The sequence below is a fragment of the Podarcis bocagei genome (assembly GCF_964188305.1).
Source record: "Podarcis bocagei genome assembly, chromosome: 1".
Lineage (NCBI taxonomy): Eukaryota > Metazoa > Chordata > Lepidosauria > Squamata > Lacertidae > Podarcis > Podarcis bocagei.
In genome coordinates, this window is record NC_138125.1 from 60,823,445 (window position 1) to 60,837,615 (window position 14,171).

A 14,171-nucleotide genomic window follows, 5' to 3' on the forward strand; every position below is an offset into this window, starting at 1 on the left:
GGCAGAGTTTCATCCTTAATCTTGTAAATATCCAGTACTTCTGGCCTTGGGAAATTTGCACAGTATTCATTTTCTCTGTGTTGCAACAGTTAGGATTGTGCCCAGATCTAGGCACCTCAGCGGCCATGTTACATGTCATGATTGTGAGACAACGATCCGGGGTTCTGTGGGCAATTTGGAAGAAGAGGAGCCAAGAGGTGGTGAAGGGAAAAGTCGGATTTTGGTAGTGAACAGATGTCAGGGAGAATGGATCCTCAACCATGGGGTAAGGCATGAAAGTCTGAACAAAACAAATCCATAACCATGGAACTTTGTATAGCATGTTATTTTTCACAAATAATTATCCACCAGGCTTGCCTTTCTTGTGCAGTGTATCCAAAAAAATGAAATCAATCTGAAACATGTTTGAACTAATTTTTGATATATATTTTTTGAAACCTGCCTTGGGACCTTATGGTAAAGGGATGGTAAGAAATTAAATAGCAGTAAAAATAAAAATAACCAGTCCTTTTTTAAAATAGAAAAAAGGGTGTTGGTTCTCACCATGTAGTTGTTACAGTAAGTGAACACTTTTAACATTTGCAAAATAATAATAATAATAATAAAGTGCCGGTACGGTTCTGAGTACCCTCAGAAAAAGTGTCATGTGGACTGATTAGGTAGCTCTGATGTCACAGGCACCAATTTGATAGTGCTTGTGATGTCATTGGTGACATCGGGTACAATTCTCCCCTTCACCTAATTCTGTTATTTTGTGAGGATTTAGACTTGCAAAAAAGAGGAAAACCCCTCCCAAACCCATATCCTTTAGAGGCTGATTGCATCACGGCTGTAATAATAATAATATTTATACCACGCTCATCTAGCTGGGTTTCTCCAGCCACTCTGAGCGGCTTACAGCATATCTTAAAGCATAATAAAAACATAAAAACCACATAAAAACACCAAGCATTAAAAGCCTCCCAATACAGGACTGCCTTCAGATGTCTTCTAAAAGTTGTGTACCGTATTTTTTGCACCATAACACTCACTTTTTTTCTCCTAAAATGTAAGGGGAAATGTCTGTGAGTGTTATGGAGGGAATGCCTACGGGTGGCATGCCTACGGATTTTCCTCCTCTAAAAACTACGTGCGTGTTATGGTCGGGTGCGTGTTATAGAGCGAAAAATACGGTAATTCTTTATCTCCTTGACATCTGAAGGGCGGGCACCCTGTTCCACAGGGCGGGCACCACTACCGAGAAGGCCCTCTGTCTGGTTCCCTGTAAGTTCACTTCTCGCAGTGAGGGAACCAGCAGAAGACTCTCGGAGATGGACCTCAGTGTCTGGGCTGAGTGATGGGGGAGGAGACTCTCCTTCAGGTATACTGAGCCGAAGCCATTTAGGGCTTTAAAGATTAGCACCAAGACTTTGAATTGTGCTTGGAAACATTTACTGGGATGTATTCAGCATTTATGCATCTCTTTAAATTTAGATTAAAAAGGGGAAACCTTCCAAAGAAGGTTTCTCCCTCTTTCTTTTTACAGTATTTAGGTCTTTGGATTCAGGTCTTCTTAGCTTCATAATTTATAGCACCAGTGATTATTTATTTATTCATTATTATTATTTAAAAAGCAAACACAGCAGTGAATCTTGACTTCAGTTCATTAAGAAACGTTAGGTACTGAAAAATCAGGAATGAGAGGCCTTGTTGTCAGTGCTGGAATATGTGTAGTCTAATGCAGTGTTTCCCAACCGGGAAGCCAGAGCTGCTTGTTGCTGCTGCCAGTGCTGGGCCCAGTAGCAGCCTGGGCCTGACTCTGCCAGGTGCAGGGTGCAACCCCCCCCTCGCCTAGCGGATCAGGGCCTTCGGATGTTGCCAAGGGATGTAGGGTCACCTGGTGCCAGTGGCGTAGCGTGGGTTGTCAGCACCCGGGGCAAGGCAAGTAATTTGCGCCCCCTAACCTGTGGATTTTGCACCCCTTAACCCGTGGAGCGCCCCCCCAGATGTTGTGCCCGGTGTGGGGGCGCAAGCGAGGCCCGCCTCCCGCAAAACTTCCAAGAGGTCGCCCTACGAAGCCCCTCCGGAACGCAGCCTGGAGACTAGAGCAACGAACGACGACCCCACCGGCCCAGGCAGGCAGCGGCTTCGACGGCGCTTTTCCTCCACGTCGACTACCACGTCTTCCTCTTCGTCCTCCTCCTCCAGGGCGGCCGCCGAGCCCTCCCGCCAGGGCGGCCTCCACGAGTTGTCGAGCTTGGGCAACGGCTGCGCGGCTGACGGCGAGGCGCTAAGGCGCCGGCTCCCCAGGCTGGAGCGCTTGGCCAGGCGCCGCGCTTGCATGGCTGGCCGCGCCCAGCTTGCCTCAGCGCGGCGCGTGGGAAACAGAAGCAGTGGCGGAGACGACGACCCCCACCCCAACCAAGCCTCGATTGCTTGTCCCTTCCCTCTGGACTCGCGCCCCCCCCAAATGTTGCGCCCGGTGCGGCCGGCACCCCTGGCACCCCCACGCTACGCCACTGCCTGGTGCTGCTGTCTTGCATCTAGTAAATGGCTGTTTACTCAGAAGAAAGCCACACTAAGTTCAGTGGGCCTTACTCCCAGGTAAAGGTGTGTGGGACTATAGGCAGCCAGGGCTCCTCCGGATGACAAGATGGGCGCTGGACCTCTGTGTCCGGGCTGAATGATGGAGGTGGAGACGCTCCTTCAGGTATACTGGGCCAAGGCCATTTAGGACTTTAAAGGTCAGCACCAACACTTTGAACAGTGCTTGGAAACGTACTGGGAGCAAATGTAGATCTCAAATGTTATGTGGTCTCGGTGGTCGCTCCCAGTCACCAGTCTAGCTGCCGCATTCTGGATTAATTGTAGTTTCCAGGCTTACTGAACTCGAAGCATGGGAACCCCCAACAAAAATTTATAATTTGGCAAAATATTTGGACTTTATGATTTGTATTGATGTAATTTGGAATAATTAAGGTGATATGATTGGATTGTTAAATGGAAAACTTAATAAAAATTATTATTATTAAAAAAATATTGTAGTTTCCGGGTCACCTTCAAAGGTAGCCCTGCGTAGAGCGTGTTGCAGTAGTTCAAGCAGGAGATAACCAGAGCATGCACCACTCTGGCGAGACAATACATGGGCAGGTAGGGTCTCAGCTGGTGTACCAGGTGAAGCTGGTAGACAGTTGCCCTAAATACAGAACAGATCAAGTTTATGAAACTTTGATTCCAATTGTTCATGGTTTCAACTCCGTGTTTTCTCAGCAATAGCATGCTCTACTCCAAGTCTTAAAAGGGACGGTATACAAGAATCTGCACCTTGTTCATGCCTGGCTGCTGCCCATCAGTGCCCTTACCTTCCTTACAATCCCACAGTGCACTTAGGTAATTTTTGATTCTGGACTAAAGGGTCTCAATGGGAGCCTGTTATTTAGGTGGTTGTGTGCATTACTTCACTCACTTCAAAATGTGATAAGCTTGTCCTGCTGAGTTTTTGTACTGTCCTGCTTAGTGAGGCCCTGTCCCGAGTGCACTACTGCTACAATCCCTGGAAATGATCGTAATTGTGTCTGCACCATTTATTTTTTTTCCGGAATGGCAAAGGAAAAGTAGGTAGCCTACTGCAGCTGTTGATACACCTACTTTCAGACTTATCCAGGTTTATTTTGCTGTTGAAATGCACCCTGTGATTTCTAGGAAGCTGAAATAGTTTCCTTCCTTCTCCACCCCACCCCAGAATAAGATGGCCTGCCCGCTTATCCCATGACATTAGGGAGCAGCTTACCCAGTGTTTCCTTTTCTCCTATAGATGGCACCAACATTACTTAAACTTTCGGAAAGATCTGCACCTTCAAGAATGGACTGCTCTTTTCAGAATTATTATCAGCAATCTGTGGGGAAATGTCATTGAAATCAGAACAAAGCTGTTGTTTTCATAACGCTGGCTCAACCCCTCCCCAGCCCAAAGGTCATGGAAACTGTAGAAATGTCCAATGCTGTAATAATAATTTTGCCCTTTTCTAAGTGCATCCCCCTGTGTAGATGCGTTGAATCAAATCACATTCTTAATGTGCTCAACGCAGCTCATCTTTCTTCAGAGGAAATGCATTTCTTTGACAAACCTGAATCAATGGAGCTTGGAATAAGATGCAGATAGCAAGTTCAGGATGGAGCACCCAGAATCATACAGTCAGGTAAGCCTTCCAGAATCATTTAATTTGGTTTCACAGCCACCCCATACAGCAGATCTTTATTGAATCTTCTTACAATAAAGATCTGCTGTATGGGGTAGCTGTGAAACCAAATTAAATGATTCTGGAAGGTTTATCTGACTGCATGATTCTGGACTGGAACTGAGGGTAAACTAGATGGTACTTTAATTGATACTGTATAGTCAATGACTATTTTGGGGTGTTGTTTTTTTAATAATAATGATAGTTGCAGGGGGTGATTTCCATTGACTTCCACTTGTGTGAAGGGGCGGTTTGACCATTCTTCCCTAGCCATGACAGGGGAGGACTTTATCCTTGGTAATAGAGAACACTGAGCAAGGCCGTTTTTTTTTTAACTGGTATTTATTTCATAGAATTTTAGAGTTGGAAGGGACCGCGAGAGTTGTATAGTCCAACTCCCTGCGATGCAGGAATCTTTTGCCCAACATGGGGCTCGAACCCACAACCTGATGCCCCAAATGGATCTTTTGAATTATGGGTTTTCTCAATTTTGTGCCCCCTCAGCTCAGCACCCTTTGGGGGGAGCCACCCACACTGCCCTAAATCTGGCACTGCTCATGACCCCCCCCCAAAAAAGGGGGGCAGATAGCTTTAGAAAGAAAGCTCCCAATGGCACAGATACTGAAAACTGGGAACTCCCCATCCTTAGTATTAGATAAAGAAAATAGCCTGATGGGTTTGCCTCTGACCCTGTACCCCATTTGTGGTCATTGAGCTGAAAAAAGCTTCCCCACCCCTCTCCTAAACAATAAAAGTTGCAATTTGGAAGCTGCCTTTTATTTAACAGTCTGTAGTATCATCAACATCTTAAGTCACCCAACTTTATATCACCTGAAGTTCCATGCTTGGTTGCATGTGATTATACGACCACTCAGCACAATATCCTCCTCCCCCCCCCCCCCGCCAAGAATGTTCACCACCTTCCAAAACAAAACTCTGTCCTTTGCTTCGATCTTGATACAGTGGTACCTCGGGCTACAGACGCTTCAGGTTACAGACTCCGCTAACCCAGAAATAGTACCTCAGGTTAAGAACTTTGCTTCAGGATGAGAACAGAAATCGTGTGGCGGCACAGCAGCAGCGGGAGGCCCCATTAGCTAAAGTGGTATCTCAGGTTAAGAACAGTTTCATGTTACGAACAGACCTCCAGAACGAATGAAGTTCTTAACCCGAGGTACCACTGTATAGCTAAATAAATCCCATGTAATCTGTTCTTTTTCAACAAACCGGGTTACCACTTTGTTTTCTGGGAGGTAGAGGGAGTGGTACATTTAAGTTATTTAAGACTCTGATGAGACTTTGGGCCTTGAAGTGCTTTTTCTGGCCATGTCTCTGAGTGGAATATTTTGTGCCTGTATATAGCATTCGGGAAATAGCACAGCAGTGACTGTGCAGTCACTGTCTGAATTCCCTAGGCAGGGAAGTTTTGCTTCATTAAAGCATAATTTGCGGCATTAGACAGTGATTTTGTTCCTATCCTTCCATAAAGAATTGTGCACAGAGATTTGCCCAGACTAAGCTCACATGTCCACAGGTTCACATGTAACACTCACTGGCTCAGGGGCAAATTGCACATTACACTGCAGCCACGTGTAATAAGCCCTGGCAGCTCCCTCAGGATTTGCATCAGAGGAGGAAGGGCATCATAAAGGCTAAGATGATGCAAACAACAACAACAGTAAGAATTTTATTATTTATATGCCACACATCTGACTGGGTTGCCCCAGCCACTTTGGGCGGCTCCCAACAGAATATTAAAAACACAACAAAACATTAAAAACTTCTGAAATATACTGGGAGTCGAGTGTCGATTTCATGCTCTTTATTTCAGCTCATGGCAAACAGGGAGTGAGTCTTCCCAAAAACCTCTGGCTATATATACATTATTTACACAATGGCTCCCGTGTGATTGGCTGATTCAACTCCCCTCCTGGAGCCTGATTGGGCTGCTGCTGCAGGCCAATCAGGTTGCTGATTCATTTCCTCCTGGAGCCAGATTGGGTGGCTCCTGCAGACCAATCAGGATGCTGGCTTCTAGGATCTTACTTGCCTGTTGTTCTAGGATCCAAGCTCAGTACATAACACCTTCCCTATACGGGGATGTCTTCAGGTCATCTGCTGCTCCAAGACCTGTATATTACAATTGTATCAGATGCTCTGAGAATGGGCAAAGCCCTGGGGAGCCAGGCATGATCAACATGAAATCTTGATCAGCGTTCTCCTGCCTTTGCTCCACACACAGCAGCCACGGTTCCTAGGTTTTACTGCAGTGCGAGTGGCCTTGGATCTGTCAACCCTTTGGGCTATTGCCTGATGGGCAAGATCCAGCACTGAATTATGTAGGGTCAGCTTGTGTTGCAGTTTAAAGTTCCTGCCTTTTAATAATAGGCTGGCACTCCCCTTGTATTGTTTTAAACATCTACTAAAAACTTTTTCCTTTAGGCAACACTATCTATGCATGAAATGTTATGCACATTTGGTGGTGGTGGTGTTTTAATAAAATGTCGATTTTATGTATATGTTGATAATTGTATTATGCCCACTGTTTTTATTGCTGACTTCAATGAATGTATTATCCCATTTTATGTAAACAGCATAGATATATAGATATAGATATATTGTAGCTAGAGATAGAGACCCTGATGCAAAAATGAATGAATGAATGAATGAATGAATGAATGAATGAATAGACTTCTGGGACCACTATCTGGAAAATAGAGCCCCTGAGAACCCAGCAATTGGCCATCTCTGTATTACATTGTGTCTTTTTGTTTTAGTCCTAGATCATATTGATGGCTAATCCTCTGAGACCACTAGAAAATGGATGGGTGGATAAATTGAAATGAAAGATAGTTTCATTTCATTCATAGCTGTGGCAAGAAATGTCAGCTGGAAAATCTATATCTATATTTAGATATTGGTACTGTTCAAGATGGTTATGATTTCCATGGTTATCTCTGTATGTGTAGAGACAGATTTTACGTTAAGCTACGGTATATGGTGAAGGTTTTTTAAAACTCAGCAAGACGCGTCATTTGCTTACAACAACGAGGTTGCTGCGTAAGTATATGAAGATGAATCATAAAACAGAGGTCACCCCATGTGGAGAATGCCACTTCTATAAGGAACTGATGCTGTACTGTAAGGTCAATTCATGAAATATTAAAAGTAATAATAAAAAGAAAACTCAGCGAGCTAACTTTTATTACTGTTTCCCACAACAATAACAGCAACATTATTTTTCTTTCTTGTAAAAGATCAGGAAAGAAATACATTTTATAGGCTGGCAAGAAAGCAGAATGCATATTTTCATTCATTAATTTCAAAAAGAACGAAACACAAACAGTATAAGCATGAGAAATTAAAGAAGGATCAGTGACAATGATAAAAGGAGCTAGCACATTTTTAATGGAATATGGTAATGAGCTATTGCAAAGAGTTGTTGAACAGAACACACCACAAAAACCAAGGAAGGGGCAAAATCCGTCCACCAGACTAGCATTTTATGAAACATTTCCTTGTTCATAGACATGGTGCATTGCTAGATACATAAAAGATTTGGGGTGTAGACCCATAGACCCAAATGTGCACAAACACACATTTATAACTTAAATGCCAAAGAAAGTGAGAACCAATTAATTTCCCATCCAAATCACACAAGATAAATTCTTCATTTACTTTGTATCTTATCCTAAATCAGTTCCTCTTTAATTCATTAGCCACAGTATTGGCAAAGACTCTCCTCCCTGGAAGAGAGGGGAATGGTTGTGGGCGGGAGCCCGAGCACCGCCCCTAGCAGGGGGCATTAGCCCCCTGCCTCCTCCTCTCACCTGGCTGGCGCCCACGCCCCCTCGGCAGGCATCCAACCAGGTGCCTTCGAGGGGGCATGTTCAGCAGTCTTTTGCGGCGGTGCCAGCCTCTCCTTGGCCTCATTCTTCTTGCAATGCACTCTAAGATGACTTGGAAACTTCCAAAGGACTAAAATGCAGAACCAGATTCTTGGCTGGAGTTGCTTAGAACTCATATTATCCCTGTTTTAAAGCTGTTGCACTGATTGACAGTTCGTTTTTGGACCCAATTCAAGGTGCTTTAGGTTTAAAGGCCTAAATGACGTTAGCCCTGAATATCTGAAAGAATGCCTCCTTCTCATCAGACCCTCTTGGGTGTTAAGATCAGCAAAGAGCACAGTAAGAGCTGTTCGACAGTGGAATTTGCTGCCAAGGAGTGTGGTGGAGTCTCCTTCTTTGGAGGTCTTTAAGCAGAGGCTTGACAACCATATGTCAGGAGTGCTCTGATGGTGTTTCCTGCTTGGCAGGGGGTTGGACTCGATGGCCTTTGTGGTCTCTTCCAACTCTATGATTCTATGATTCTATGATTCATGGTAATTTTATCACCCCCAATAGTTCAAAACGAAGGCCCGGGAGAGGGCATTCTCTGTGGTGGCCCCTAAATTGTGGAATTCCCTCCCCACAAAGTCTGGCACCTTCATTATATAGTTACCATTCTGTGCTGAACTCATGTCTCTTTACCCTGGCCTTTGACACTTGAGATATAGATATTTTAAAACTTGCCCTAATCTTACAACTGTAATTTGCTTTAATTTGTTTTTAATATTGTGTTTTTAAATTGCTGCTAACCCACCCTGGGACTTTATGGTGAAGAGTGGGTAAGAAATTGAATGAATGAATGAATGAATGAATGAATGAATGAATGGCTTAACCTCATTAATTTCCCAATAGATCCTGCTCCAAATCAATTCAATTCCCCTTTGATTACTTCCATTTATTAATCTCCAAGTAATCTGTAGTCACCTCAGTTTATTTTTCCAAATTGCTATCCTACCCAGTAACCCAGATCCTGCTCTCCAGTTAGAAAAAGATGTGGGGTTCATTCTCGTTCGCCCTAACAACACCTCTGACAGTGTGTATATGTCATAAAATGCGGGTCTGGAAGACCAATCCACACCCACCCCATTTCAACAAAACACTAACAAAGGAGATCTGAAGAGCATTTTGTTTTCAGAGAACCAAACTGACTGAGAGAACAATCCACTGGGAAGGTTTGCCTGTTGAAGCACTGGAATTGTCTAGAAATCGTGCAAGGAAAACCAAGAGCATCCGTTTGAATGGAACACCCCAGAGGACTGTGCCCATAATGAAGAGGAACAAACTTTAAAACATCACAGGCCACTTTTTCAGGCCAAAACCAACCAACAAATAATTCAAAAGCCTTAATTCATATTGCCCAGCAAAATTTCCTGAAGTGCTTTAGGAATACTAGAAGAGTACATTCACATAAATGTGCACCAATAGTACCCATCACTTTGCTTACATTTTCAAAAACAAGAATAGTAGGAGCCTCTTTACTGAATCTTTAGAGATTCCAGAATAGGAGAAATCTGACCCTTCTTTCAAGGTCAAGAAAAGTAGGAACCACTGCACTTCCTATTTGAAGATCAAGAGTTGATTGAGATCTGTTGCCTTTTCTTTGGCCATCATTGGGAACTCACCATTTTTGTTTTTACTATACAATAAGCTATAAATTGGTGGTGGTGGTGTGTGTGTATACATACATACATACATACATACATACACACAACAGAATCCAAAAACATAAACACATTTTTAATTAAAAGGCTTTTAGTTTTCTTAACTACAGTACTTCTTACAACAGAAATGTAGGCTGGAAGGTGTTTTGACAATAACAATATAGAATACACAAAAGTAGCCACAAAACAAGGACAAACACAGACCACTTAACACAGAGAATGTTTGCAGGTTAGCAATGTTGCTCTGTCATTCTATTCCTTGCCTAAACAATTCTGTATCTTTTCACAACCTCCCTCTTTGGAGTAGATTGACTGATAGCAATTTAGTAAATATGTTCAAATTGATCTAATGAAAAGCTCACTGTGGAAACCCTTCATTTCTACCTCCCCCCTCATGTACTTAGGCCAGTGCCCACACCAACAATTTATTTATTTTGAACATAGTTCACACTGAAAGTTGGATGAACATATTTTGAACATAGTTCACACTGAAAGTCAGATGAACATAGATGAGAGATCTAGAGACTGCATGGACAGAGAACCCCAGGATGGTCACGTCAGCTGACTTTCCTGACTTCAGGTTCAACCTTGTGGACTTACCTGGGAGTAAGCCCCACTGAACTCAGTGAGAGTCACTTCAATCAAACGGTATGGTTTCAAGTGACCCTGTGCATTCTTTCTAAGTCAATAGGACTTATTTTTGAGTGTGCACACTTAGGATTAGGCTCCACCATGGTCCTGTACTTCAAACCTGTGCTGCTTGGCTGTGCCTTACTTTGGCCTCATTAATAATATTTACTTTAACTTGCTTTGGCATCATTAATAATATTTAATATTGCTTGAAAGTCACCTCCCACAATCCTTTGCACCTCACATAGGCAGAAGAATATTAGAGTAGCATCCTCCCTACTAAGACTTGTAAATATTTTCAAAAGCTTTGGCATCATCAATAATATAGTGGTACCTCAGTTTTCGAACGTCTCCATTGATGAATATTTCAGTTTTTGAATGCCATAAACCTGGAAGTAAATGCTTCAGTTTTCAAACACATCTTGGAAGTCGAACGGGAAATGCAGCTTCCGCTGATTGCAAGATCCTGAGGCCTAGCTGTCAGCTTTTGAGTTTTTGATTTTCAAACTTTTCAGAACTCAAACGGTCTTCTGGAACGGATTATGTTTGAAAACCGAGGTACCACTGTATTTAAGATTGCTTGAAAGTCACCTCCCACAGTCCTTTGCACCTCACATAGGCAGAAGAACGTTAGAGTAGCATCCTCCCTAATAAGACTGAAAATGTTTTCAAAAGCCACTAGACTTGTGGGCAAGGCTTTGAAATCCATTGAGGCAGACCAGTCTTCCACAGCGTTGATAACTGATGTCATTTCCAGAAGCACAACTTCAGTTTCACCAATGCAGAGAATGAGGTAATAGCTGTTCAGATTGTCTATATGCATTACAATTTTTTAAAAAAAAAAAAAAGTGGTGAGGGGAGGCGGGAGATAAAGTCCCATTAAGGCTTTGTGTATCTTTGAACACATTTTGTCCACCTTACTGCTGCCTGTTTGCTCAATGCCCCATTGTGGCTGGCTCTTGCCATACTCCATTGCCTCTGGCCGACATATTCCAGCGCACTCTCATCTGAAGGAAGACGTTTTTGATCAGGGCAAGGCGTGAACAACGGCAGGCAACAAAGAAGCACAGAGATCAAATAGGGCAGTAGCATGAAAGGGAGGAAGAAAGAGAGTTTGTGTGTCCATCGACTCAGATTGTCAGCCTGTGCCTCAATGTGCCTGCGCATTTCATAGGTGGCGCGGCCTCCTGAGGCCTAGCTGGTGAGGAGTCTCCCAGAGACACTCGCTGGCCACTGGGCCCCCCAATACTGGTCTGCATTCCAGCTGGTTCTCCTCTCTCCCAGCCACACACACACCCCTCCGACATAGAGAATCAGCCAGACGTGAACGTGAGAAAGCTTGGGCAGTCGAGTCTCTTCCACTGATTGCTGCTGCTTGTTGGCTTCTGATATGATAATCATCAAAAGAGGTGCGATGAGGGGCCTGCGAGGAGGCGCAAGCTGAGGAACGGGCCCATTTGTTTTCACTGACCTAGTTACATACAAATACGGGGCGGAGGGGAATCCGTCCAACAATATACTTAACGAAAGGTTGATCTATTTATCCCGCTCGCCCCAATGAGGCAGATCAAAGGGTGTTGGGACAATGCGCTCCTTCAGTCTCGGAGTTTACAAATTGTGCCAATTTAGCATCCATTCAGCGGAGTGAATCATCAATATAAGTTAACTCAAAATATTGTCACTGAAGATAAATGCCTGTTTGTGCGAAGACGGACGGTATACCCAGTCGATACACTGTATGTCTGCATGTGATGAATACTGTAGTTAGATGGAGCAAAGATTAGACCTGTAAGCTCAAAGCTCTAGAATAATTTATCCCTTTTATGAACTATACTCATTCTGCTCATCAAGCTCCCAAGTCCTTTTCCACACATTTTGATGGAGATGCCAAAATATTGTTGCACATCAATCTCTGAGCAGTGTGAGATACCAGGGGTTCCAGGAGTTTACCCAGGGTTCAATTTCCTTGGAATGAGGGACCACAGAGACTGTGATGTCTTTATGATATATGGTTTCTTTATACAGGTACATATATACAACCTGAGTGTACAATGGAGGGGCTCACAGCATTAACACCCCAAGAAGGTCTTGCTTCCCTCATAGCCACTGCCTTGGATTTAAGCAGAAATCAGCCATGGCTCTCATTCTCTGGCTTCTGCCAGCAGCCTGCTTCTAAGCCCAGCTCTCTCACACATACATTCCTCTTTGGCTTGGTCCTTCTCACTACCAGACCTGCATTGAAAGCCATCACCAAGGAGCTGGCTTGGCTACTTCAACAATGGAACCCTCAAACACACAACAGTATGTAATATGTATGGGAAACACCTCTCTGCTTTGTGAAGGGAAAGGAGGACTTCTGTGCTCAGCTTCTTCTTGCAGGTGATGCCATAGCAGGGGCAGCACCAGATACTGGCAGGACAGGCATTCTCCAGAGCCCCAAGACAGCCAAAGAGAGAATAACACAGTTTTGACAGTTTGTGCAGAGGATCCAGGAATATTGAATGCAACCTAAGAGACTTCTCAGTTTCCATGTCCCAGCTTAGGAAGGGCCACTGAGAGTGTCATGTCTGTGACTGAACCTCTGAAATTCCCTGCCCAGGGAAACTTGCCTTGCCATTTCCTCCATGGCCTCTGTCAAAGTAGTGCAAAGACCTTTCTCTTCAGGAAGGTTTTTTGGTCCTTAGAAACTGGATGGAGCCACCTGACTTTTATGGCTTTTCATACTTGACTCCCTGACTGCCCTGTCATATCTCCAGTGGTTAACTTTGTATAGTGGGCTGCTGTCAGTTTCTGCTTTTGCTTATTGTATTTTACACTGGCCTGGTTGTTAGCCACCTTGTACTTTTCAAAGGAAAGAAGTGCTATAATTAATGAGCTTCCTGGAGCTCTGTGTGTATTCAAGTCTCCCAGTCTGATATTCAACATGGCACTTACATTAGGCAAACAATATAAAACCTCAGGCCTGGTCTTTACTAGAAGCCTGGTCTACTGTGTTTGGCTGATCAACACTCGCCACTTCTAGGGATATAGGAAGCTGCTTTATGCTGAGTCAATCCAATATAGCACCAGTACATGCTCCTCAGATGTTACTGGACTACAACTTCCATCATCCCCAGCCAGGATGAGATGCTGGGAGATGTAGTCCAACAACATCTGAGGCCCCAAAGTTGAAGAATAGTGGTCTGTGCTGACTGGCAACACCTCTCCAGGGTTTCATAGAATCATAGGATGGTATAGTTGGAAGGGACCACAGGGGTTATCTAGTCCAACATAGCCAGACAGATTATGGGAGTTGGAGTGCAGAGAACATCATGGGTTGACCATACTTGGTCTCTTCCCACTCCCTTGGGAATTATGGGGGTTATGCATGGTGCGTGTGTGTGTGTTTATTACATTTTATATCTCACATACCCCACCTCAAAGGAGCTCAAGCTGGTGTACATGGTTTTCCCCTCCTCAATTTATCCTCACAACAACCCTGTGAGGCTACCTTTGAAGATGACCCAGAAACTACAACTAACACAGAATACGGCAGCTAGACTGGTGACTGGGAGTGGCTGCCGGGACCATATAACACTGGTCCTAAAGGATCTTCATTGGCTCCCAGTGCGTTTCCGAGCACAATTCAAAGTGTTGGTACTGACCTTTAAAGCCCTAAACGGCCTTGGCCCAGTATACCTGAAGGAGCATATCCACCCCCATCGTTCAACCCAGACACTGAGGTCCTCCTCCAAGGGCCTTCTTCTGGTTCTCTCACCACAAAAGAGATGTTACAG